Source organism: Hylobates moloch, unplaced genomic scaffold (assembly GCF_009828535.3).
Source record: "Hylobates moloch isolate HMO894 unplaced genomic scaffold, HMol_V3 SCAFFOLD_35, whole genome shotgun sequence".
Taxonomy (NCBI): Eukaryota; Metazoa; Chordata; class Mammalia; order Primates; family Hylobatidae; genus Hylobates; species Hylobates moloch.
Genome location: NW_026652310.1, coordinates 1109738 through 1119888, shown reverse-complemented (window position 1 = coordinate 1119888; position 10151 = coordinate 1109738). Strand labels below are relative to the sequence as shown.

The following is a 10151-nucleotide window of genomic DNA, read 5'->3' as shown; positions in this document are numbered from 1 at the left end:
AGAAAGAAGAAGAGAAAGAAAAAGAGACAGGAGGAAGACAGGTAAAGAGGAGGGAAGGCAGAGAAGGAGATGTAAAGTATAAGAAAATCTTAATAATAGTTAAAATCTGGGTAATGGATACATGAGAGCTCATTGCAACATTCTGTTTTGTATATTTAAAATTTTTCAGAGAAATAAGAATATTGAATTTATAGCTTGGTGAAGTAAGCAGTCTTGGTTAGTTGGCTAGTTAAATGAGACAAATACTTTATTCCTCATTATAAGTGATATGTGTTCTTTGTGTTTGCCAGTTATTTAATATAAAGATGTTAGGAGTATAATCCTTTAAAAGGGGGCATGAAATAACTATCAAGAAAGGGAGCAATTACTTTGCTGAGATCTAGGAGAGGAGGGGAACCCAGAAAGTAGAACTCAGCATTCAAGGTAGTACATCCCTCATAAGAATGTCATCAGGACTGAGAGGTTAGTGATTGTCAAGTGCTTGCAGCAATGACTGGAATGTGCATGCTAGTTAAATAACTAAAATAATTTTAATATGTGATCGGTTTCCATACTACATTATGCATATTTCAGTTTTGCTTTATTTTCAATTTATTTTTAATATATCATCATAAAACGTACAAAGATTTCTGGATATTGGCATCATACTTTTTTGGTTTTGTTTTAGAGAATCATGGGATGTATATAGGGCTTCTATTCTAAAAGCACTAGTCTTTCTTGGGCTGGGCAGATTTTTCTCATCCTGTTTATAGCTACCCCTTGTATTTTTTCTGGAGTTGATTGTCAATATGGGGCATCTTCACAATGACCATGTCATCTGATGGTCATCTCAACACCATATAATGATGTCCGTGATCAACATTACTTTGTGTAGATTAAAAATAATAGTTGTTAAGCAACATTTCATCAGGGTCACATGATAACCAATAATTAAAACAATTTTTTCAATTTGGTTGGCTGTTTTGATATTTGCATACATTACCTATGGTAAATGGATGCAATAGAGATGCTAGAACAAAATTCTAGCATTATCTTTGAAGTTCTTTGTTTGAATATTCACTATGTCCTCTAAAGAATGGCCCAAGATCTTCCCAGCCATGTTCCCATGTGGATATGGGTACCAAATCTGAAGGGAAAACATCTATTTTCAAAAAGGGCTGGTCAGCCCAAGGAAAAGTGTCCTTGAGGCATTTGTGAACTTATGCAGGCCACCAAGTTTGCTCCATTTATTCATCTTGAGGAGCATCAGTGTTTGTATAGAGGCACGAAGGTGGTATAGGGGTGAGAAGGTGGTACGGAGGTCACAATTTTGTTTCTTGCTCTTGTCTTCACCTGCTCCAATCTGTGGCCTGAAGCTACACCGCAATTCTGATAGGTCACTATTAACAATGCCAAGTAGCAATCTGTCAGGAAGAATTATAAATGAGCCAAAGAACAGGTGGTTAATGCAAAAGGAATCTCAGACAAATAGGAGGCATAAGTCTTTCCTCTATACTTCCTTTCCTCTGTTTATTGTCCTGATATCAAATTAGCTGCTGGAGCTTAAAAGCCTATTATTCTCAGGATGTCTTTCAGACAGTTTAACTCAATAGTTATAGGGCAAAAAATAATTCTCTCTCTCGGAGGTGGAAGGGAAGGGGAAACAGAGCACACACGACTTTCAGATAATTTTTTTCTTTAGAAGAAAATTAAAGAAACTTAGGGGACTTCCAAGAACCAAGGGGCCCACAAATTAGTGTTAGATTCATGCTAGAAATCCAGGCCAGATACTATAGGGCAAGATTATTATGGTTCCCAATACTGTCCAAAGACAGTAATCTGTGAGTACCATGTCTTAGGTGCTATGTGACTATCCATCTTGAATGGAGTGCCTGTGCTGGACAGCATGGACAAGTTAACCACTCTAGGATTCTGCTTCTACACAGACATGATAAGGAGGTTGGATTAGTTGCTCATTTGGATCTTTGGAAACTGCTATTCTAGTATGATGGCTTCATGTGCTAGGGCAAGTGGCCTGCTTCTGAAACTTACAAATATTTGTTTTAGCAGGATAAGAAAAATGTGGATTATTTTCATCTTACTATTTAATAGTAGCAGAATGTCTATGTGGTTACATCTCTGCCTCAATAGCAAATGACAAATACTAATATAATCAAGTTGATTTGGGGTTCTCAATAAGCTCTCACAAGCTGGAACTGCTAACGAGATGCTTTAAAAATATTCACCTTTGTATAGTGAAACAACTTTGGAAAATGTAACTTAAGAATATATGAGTATTTATTTATAGCCCACCTTTTGGCTGAGATTTGAGATGACGTTTTTCTTTCAACAAAACTCTCAAGTGGCACACCATGATTTGTAATTTTATTTGGCTATTGTCTGCATATGCAGACAGTTGAAATGCAGAAAGTTGAAAAATTATTCAAATCCTGCCAAGTGTATTTACAGTTACTTTTCTGTGACTCAGATTCCCTCCTTCAAAACATTTTAAAATCTCCATATAGAATCAAGATTGGACTTTTCAGAGAAGGGAAAAAGTAAATGAGAGAGACCAAGTTTTTGTCTTTTCTCAGAGAATGATGAAGTAGATTTTAGAGTCTTAAACTACACTGAAGGGCTGGGTTGGCAATAAATCTCTACTTGCAACTTGAACTACTCAGTCTCCATCGATGTTTCACACCTGTGTCTGACTGGCTCATAAGAATTAGGAATACTCTTCATAAGCATCTTAGAGTGGATCAGAACCAGATCATTACCCGAAAGGGAAAGGCAGTTTTCTCCTGAGTCCTTACCTCATTACAATTTTTTCTTATCAACTGACCCAAATTTAGGCTTTGCAGATAGAAATGACATGTATCCGACAGCATATTAGCCTAAATGATTCAATATAAAGGTCAAACCTCACATAAAAGAAGAGTCCATTAAAGAAGTTTACAACATTCCCCAGAATTGCTCTTCTCATTTAATAATCCCAGCACTTTGGGAGGCTGAGGTGGACGGATCATGAGGTCAGGAGTTCGAGACCAGCCTGGCCAATATGGTGAAATTCTCTCTCTATTAAAAATAAAAAAAAAAAAAAACAACTAACCAGGCGTGGTGGTGTGCCCCTGTAGTCCCAGCTACTAGGGAGGCTGATGCAGGAAAATCACTTGAACCTGGGAGGTGGAGGTTGCAGTGAGCCGAGATCACGCTATTGCACTCCAGCCTGGGTGACAGAGCAAGACTCCGTCTCACAAAAATCAATCAATCAATCAATAATAAGATTTGCCCATCTTAAAATATTATTCTCAGCACTCTCTACTCTCTTGCCTCCCTCACATTCTTCCTCAGGCTCCTTCATGTTTTCTTTCTGCCTCCAGCAGCATCCTCTCTCATCCCTGCTTACATATCCACCTATGGAGTCCTTCCTCCCATCAAGCATGGCCTGCTTCCAGGTCCCATCTCTCAGGCTCTGAGAAATAGTGCTTTAACTCCTGCCAGCCCTTGTGGCATTTACTATATAGATGTCTGTTCATGTTGCCCCTGCCCTGTGTTAGAACTATATATGCTTATGTGTTTTCTTCTAGACTGTAAACTTGCAGACAGATGTGGTTGATGTTGACCTTTGTATTTATTGCATGATATCCTACATAATGGATGTTCCATAAATTTTTTGAATTGAATTCACTTGTATTTAGTCTGTCTTAATGTATAATTAATAATGTACACATATATGTCAATGATACAGGAGAACGAAGTAAAATGAAGGTTAAATGTAAAGAGGAAACGAGAGTAGAAACTTCAGAGATTATCAGTGTTCATTTTTTGCACTAGGATGCGCAGTTAGGTTTCATTGCCTCAAACCTTAATTTCCAGTAATAAATAATGTCATTCCCGAGAGAGGAGGAAAGAGGAAAACAACCAAAATTTGAGGAGTCAGGGATTATGCTTGCTGCTCTTTTTTTTTTTTTGGGAAGTAAAATATGTTTACTTGTGAAAATATTTGAGCCAAAATTATTTCACATGTGAACATAAAGAATAGATTTAAGACTATTCTCCATGTAGCAGAATTTGCTCTGAATTTCCCAAGTACCCCAGAACCTATAGAGGGAGTACTTTCTTATTTTAATACATTTAATTGACAAATAAAAATTGCATATATTTAAGGTGTACAACATGGTGATTTGATATACATATATATTGTGTACCAATTACTGCAGTCAAGTTAATTAACACATTACCACCCATAGTTACCATTTTGTGTATTTGTATGTATGTGTGGTAAGGACATTTAAAATCTGCTTTCTCAGGCTGGGTGTGGTGGCTCACACCTATAATCCCAGCGTTTTGGGAGGCTGAGGCAGGCAGATCCCCTGAGGTCAGGAGTTCAAGACCAGCCTGGCCAACATGGTGAAACCCCGTCTCTACTAAAGATACAAAAACTTAGCTGGGCATGGTGGGGGATACCTGTAATCCTAGCTACTCGGGAAGCTGAGGCAGAATTGCTTGAACCCGGGAGAAGGCGGTTGCAGTGAGCCGAGATCGCACCATTGCACTCCAGCCTGGGCAACAAGAACGAAACTGTCTCAAAAAGAAAAAAAAAAATCTGTTCTCTCATCAAATTTCAGGTAAACAATACAGTATTATTAACCACAGTTACTTTGCTGTACATTAGATACCTATAATTTATTATCTTATAAACTAAATATTTATACTCTTTGACTAATATCTTCCTATTTCCTTCACTCCCTAGCCCCTGGCAACTATGATTTTACTGTCTGCCTCTATGGGTTTGATTTTTTTTAGATGTTATGTGTAAATGAGATCATGCCTTGTCTTTCTGTATCCGGCTTATTTCACTTAGCATAATTGTTCTGCAGGTTGATCCATTGTTGGTGTAAGTGGTATGACTTCCTTTTTTAAGGCTGAGTAATATTCCATTGTGTGTGTGTGTGTGTGTGTGTGCGCGCGTGTGTGTGTGTGTGTGTGTGTATGTACATAATCACCTTCTCTTTATCCATTTATCCATTGATGGACTCTTAGGTACTTCCATAGTGTGGCTGTTGCAAATAATGCTGCAGTGAACATGAGAGTGCAGATACCTCTTTGACACACTGATTTCGTTTGCTATGGATATAAACCCAGAAGTGGGACTGATGGGTCATATGATAGTTCTATTTTTAATTTTTCCAGGAACCTCCATGCTGTTTTCTATAATGGTTATACCAATTTATATTTCCACTAACAGTTGCACTTGGTACTTTAAGACAGGCATTGCTATCCTCATTTTTCAGGGAGGGTGAGTCACTGCACAGCCTACCACAGTCAATAGAGCTGGGACCAGAATCTGTACTCAGGAGTGTGGGATGCCAAAGGCCTAGCTCTTCTAATGTGCTGTACTGCCTTCCTAAGCAATGATGATGGTAAAATGTTTTTTTGAAAAAAGATATGCAGACACACCACTGTCAAAGAAAGCCCAGTTTTCTTTTACAAGTTTGCTTCTGTATTCCAGATGCCACTAATACACTGTCAATCAGAAAAGGGCAGGATTTGTAAGTTCCAATCAACTTAGGGTCACCCTGAGGTCTTTCGACTTCCCTATACCTAGAACAATCTTCCCCCTAGTTGCTGCACCCTTAGCCTGTCACTCCACCAGGGCTTTGCTCAAATGACATCTGTCAGAAAGACTTTCTCTGACCATCCTTTGTAAATCAGCAGCCCCATCCCCACCCACCAAGCTTTCTGGCTCAACATACTGTATTTTTCCTCAGAGTATGCATCCCCATCTGACACATCATGAGATATTTGTCTATTTGTGTGGTGCCAGTCTTCTGCTCACTAGAATGTAAGCAAGCTCTATGAAGGTAGGGACTTTGCTCTGTTTGTTCACTGATGTATCCTAGTGTCCAGAGAGTGCCTGGCACATGGCCACCCCCAGTATATATTTATCGAATGGATGAACAAACAAACACAGAAAAGACCATTCTACAGCTCACATAGCTGATTCATAATTAGTGCTGTTGGTGGTTCCTCAATGACTAGAAAATTTGGAATATTTTTCTTCCCCCAATTTACATTCCTGGTGTCTAGAAGATTCCTGCCTTTGCTCACCTTACCACTTCCCAAACTACTCCCTGCAACTTCTCTCTTGCTTTTGCCATAGGTGACTTTTATCACAAATTAACTTAGACCTAGAATCATTGTTAATAGTGAAATTTCTTGCAGCAAATCATACATGTCACCTACGGGCTCCCCCAGCATCTTTGTAGTACTACACACAATTCAGCACACAACTTACAGATTAAAAAGAAAAACGTGTGTTGCTGATTTCTTCACATTACCAAACTTGACCACTCTGATAGCTTATGTTTGGAGCATTTATTAAGGGCCCTTTAAGTTAGATGCTGACAGAATAATATAATACATGGACACTCTTGTATTGACTGCAGAGCTCTCAGTCCTAGTTTTGCAGATCAGATCTGTACCTGAAGCCACTCAAACACTTCACACACAAAGCCAAGTGCTGCAGAAGCCTCCATGAAGAACAATGTAGAAGTGTTTGTAAAGGAGCAATAACATTGCAAGGCAAGCATCAGAAATAGTAAAGGGGACTGGAAGCATAGAAAATAAAACAAAAAGTTTCAAATTTTTAAAAATAAACATCGTTGGTTCATGCCACATCTTTTCTGGAATTAAGCTAGATGGACATTTTGTGAAAGTTCATTTGGAGGGTTTTTTGTTTTTGGCCCCAGTTCACCTGCTCCAGCCCTCTTGCATCTTTGTAAAGCCTCTCCTCTCTGTACCTTTTGCTTCACCATTCAGCGCATGAGTGTCTTCAACAAAAAACTCTTTGTTGAAAGTTCTAGGCTTTACCTTCTCATAATACAAATTCTCAAAGCTTTATAATGAGTCAGAAACTTTCCAAGCCTTCCAGCAGAAAGAGCATTAAATCATTATTTAATTTTAAAACATATGGTTTACTGAATTATTTATTGATTTTACAAACAAGATTATTTGGCTGACTGAGTGTATGGGTGTGCATACTTTGCTCTCTCAAAACTGTCAAATTAGTCTGCACAGGAAGATGCATCCCTTATGTTTCAATCATTCAAGTGCCCTTTATCTCTAAAAGTATGAGCTTCAACAGGGACTGTTTTATCCTGTTACCCATGTGAATGTGAATAGGAAGCCTATACAGGTGCTGGTTTGAGTAATGGAATTTACAACAGACCCAGCCTCTGTTCTATCAAATTAAGAAAAGGATATAGATGGCTCTTTGAATATAACAACAACAAAAAAATCAAAGCAAAGGGTAGAATTTGAAGGGACACCCATAAAACCAAGGTGACAGCTCCATGTAGGCATTTACTATACCAAAGAGAAAGATCGTTTAGATTTGTTGCCAGAAGGTAAAAAAAGAAAAATATGTGTTTCTCATTTCCCTGGCTCTGCAGCTTATATTTTCAACATCTTTGTGAGGGCTTCTGTTGCCATTGCATTACTTTCTGGCTGTCTGGACGGGTTGCTCTGGTGTGGAGCAAGGATCCTCACAATGATCCCACACTGTCTGCAGGCCACTCCTGATCTTCCAGAATGTATTTCTGATGCCCACAAATGGCCATGGGCTGGTTTCTTCCCTGATGTAGCCTTGTCTACCTTGTGGGGGAGTGAGGTCCCACACATTGGACCTCAAAGAAGGTTCAAAAATACACTTAGGCATTCCTGTGATAATTGCCAATCCATGGGGGACAGTAGGAGACTATAAATTGTCCTGTCTGGCTATGTCATTCCCTCGTACTGCATAGTAAAGCAAGACCTTGGGGAGGTAGAGGTTAGAAGCAGGGGCCTCAGAAGGTGACTGTGGAGTGTCCTCTTTCCCTGAGGCACCTCTATTACCTCTATTTGCCTCCTTTGTCTGTATCCCTCTCAATTTAATCTCAATATTCTGGCTCCCTGGGAAAGCTGCTTTTTTTTTTTTTTTTTTTGAGATAGGGTCTCACTCTGTCACCCAGGCTGGAGTGCAAGTGGCATAATCATAGCTCACTGCAGCCTCAAACTCCTGGACTCAAGGAATCCTCCTATCTTAGTCTACCAAGTAGATGGGACTACAGGCAAGTACCACCACACCCAGCTAATTTTTAAAAAGGTTTTTTTTTTTTTTTAGAGATGAGATCTCACTATGTTGCCCAGACTCATCTGTAATTCCTGTTCTCAAGCAGAAATCTGCATTTTTAAACAACACTTCAATAGGTTCTAAGGCAGAGACTTCAAGGAGAATGGCTGCTACGTTCGAAAAGCACCAGCCTACATAATAAAGCTGAGTCCCTTAGCGTGGTATTGGTGAATTTTTCCAGCTCCCTCTTCTGCTCCTCTCCTGCACCCACTTCACTTAACCCACAACTCCCTGCAATTAACATTTGGCTAGAACTGAACTCTTAACATTTTCTGAACACACGGAGTTAACATCAAAATTCAGAGCTTTTGCACCAACTATAATGGCCCGTTTTCATCTTCAGGCCTTACAAAGTCCTGCTTATTCTGAAAGAGGCAGTGTGGAGCCACTTTATCTGATAATGCCCCATGGCTCCCTTCCTGCTCTTTTATGCCCCCTCTGTCTTCTTTCTCAAGCCATAATTCCTCCTCTCTCCCTCTGTGGGGTTAATTCGCTTACACTTCTCATTGTCCTTATCATACTCAATGGAAAAACCAAATCACCTCCTCCTCAAAGTTTTTCCAGATTTTGTGAGATATGCTCTTTCTTAAATATCCATGATGTTTTCTTAACCTGCCTTATGTCACCTGTCACATTCTATCTTAAAATTAACGGTACATATTAATAATATGTACTGCTAATAATGTGCTAATTATGTAATGTACTATTATGTAGTACCACTAATAAAATTAATAGCACATATTGATAGTACATAGTACATATATGTGTGTGTGTATATATATATATATATAGCACTTGATATGTGTCAGACCCTATTCTAAGCACTTTTCATAATTAACACACTTAAGCCTCATATCAACTTTTGGAAGTGTCACTATTACCCCATTTTGCAGGTGAGGAAATTAAAAACAGAAGGGCTAAGTGGCTTACAAAGTCACACCACTACTAAGTGGCTAAGCCATAGTTCAAACCTGGTTAGTCTGGCTCCAGAAACCATGCTCCTGTTACTCTACATAGCTCCTCTGTATTTTTGGAGTTGTTTATATACTTACGACTTTTTTTCTTCCATCCTGGCATCCTGTGGCTCCTGGAACATGGTGTGCACTCTTCAAACACTTGAGGAGTGAAACTACATAGGATGAGTTTTTTAGGAGGTCATAGAATTCTCACGTTTGGGAACTGACATGATTTGACTCTGTGTCCCCACCCAAATCTCAACTTGAATTGTAATCCCCACATGTCAGAAGAGGGGCCTAATGGGAGGTGATTAGATTATTGGGGTGGATTTCCCCTTTCCTGTTCTCGTGATAGTGAGTGCGTTCTCATGAGATCTGATGGTTTAAAAGTGTGGCACTTTCCCTTTCAGTCTCTCTCTCCTGTTGCTGTGTAAGATGTGCCTTGCTTCCCCTTTGCCTTCCATCATGTTTGTAAGTTTTCTGGGGCCTCCCCAGTCATGTGAAGCTGTAAGTCAATTAAACCTCTTTTCTTTATAAATGACCCAGTCCCAGGTATGTTTTTATAGCAGTATGAGAACGGACTAATACAGGAACCCCTAGGGAAAAAAACTTCAGTATATCTGAGACTGAAATTTCTGGTGATGGTAAAGGGCAAAGCATAAATCCGTATTGGAAGTTAGCATTTTTCTCATGATTCTTCTTCTCTTGCATACCTTTCCAAGTAGTTTTCATTTTCATTTGTTTTACATTTTCTTAAGATATGTTCACACTTATATTTTAAACGATGGAAAGAAAAAGATCACTTGCAAATGCCAACTGGGAAGAGTGTTTATTTTAAACAATGCTGTTCCGGTGCACCAGCTGCTGTTGCTATGCTTGCATATTGGTTGCTAGGGGTAGTGAGAATTAAGCCTGTGATGTCAAAATGACAAGTTGCTTCAACCCCATGTTCTATTGGCTAGGATTTTTCTGAGAGAAGGAAATCTCAGTCCTGAGCAATTAGCAAAGTACTTGGTTTCAACTTGCAGAAATAACTCATATTG

The 10151-nt window shown here is 39.1% G+C and overlaps 1 long non-coding RNA gene across 1 annotated transcript; it reads right to left on the bottom strand.

Annotated features, from left to right (window-relative positions):
• Positions 1–727: 727 nt before the first annotated feature.
• On the bottom strand, positions 728–9946 carry LOC131382513 (uncharacterized). The gene is made up of 3 exons (XR_009212049.1): positions 9822–9946; positions 9205–9281; positions 728–1403 (listed from the first exon to the last, which is right to left on the bottom strand). It is a non-coding gene; the product is annotated as an uncharacterized LOC131382513 (long non-coding RNA).
• Between the last annotated feature and the right edge of the window lie 205 nt (positions 9947–10151).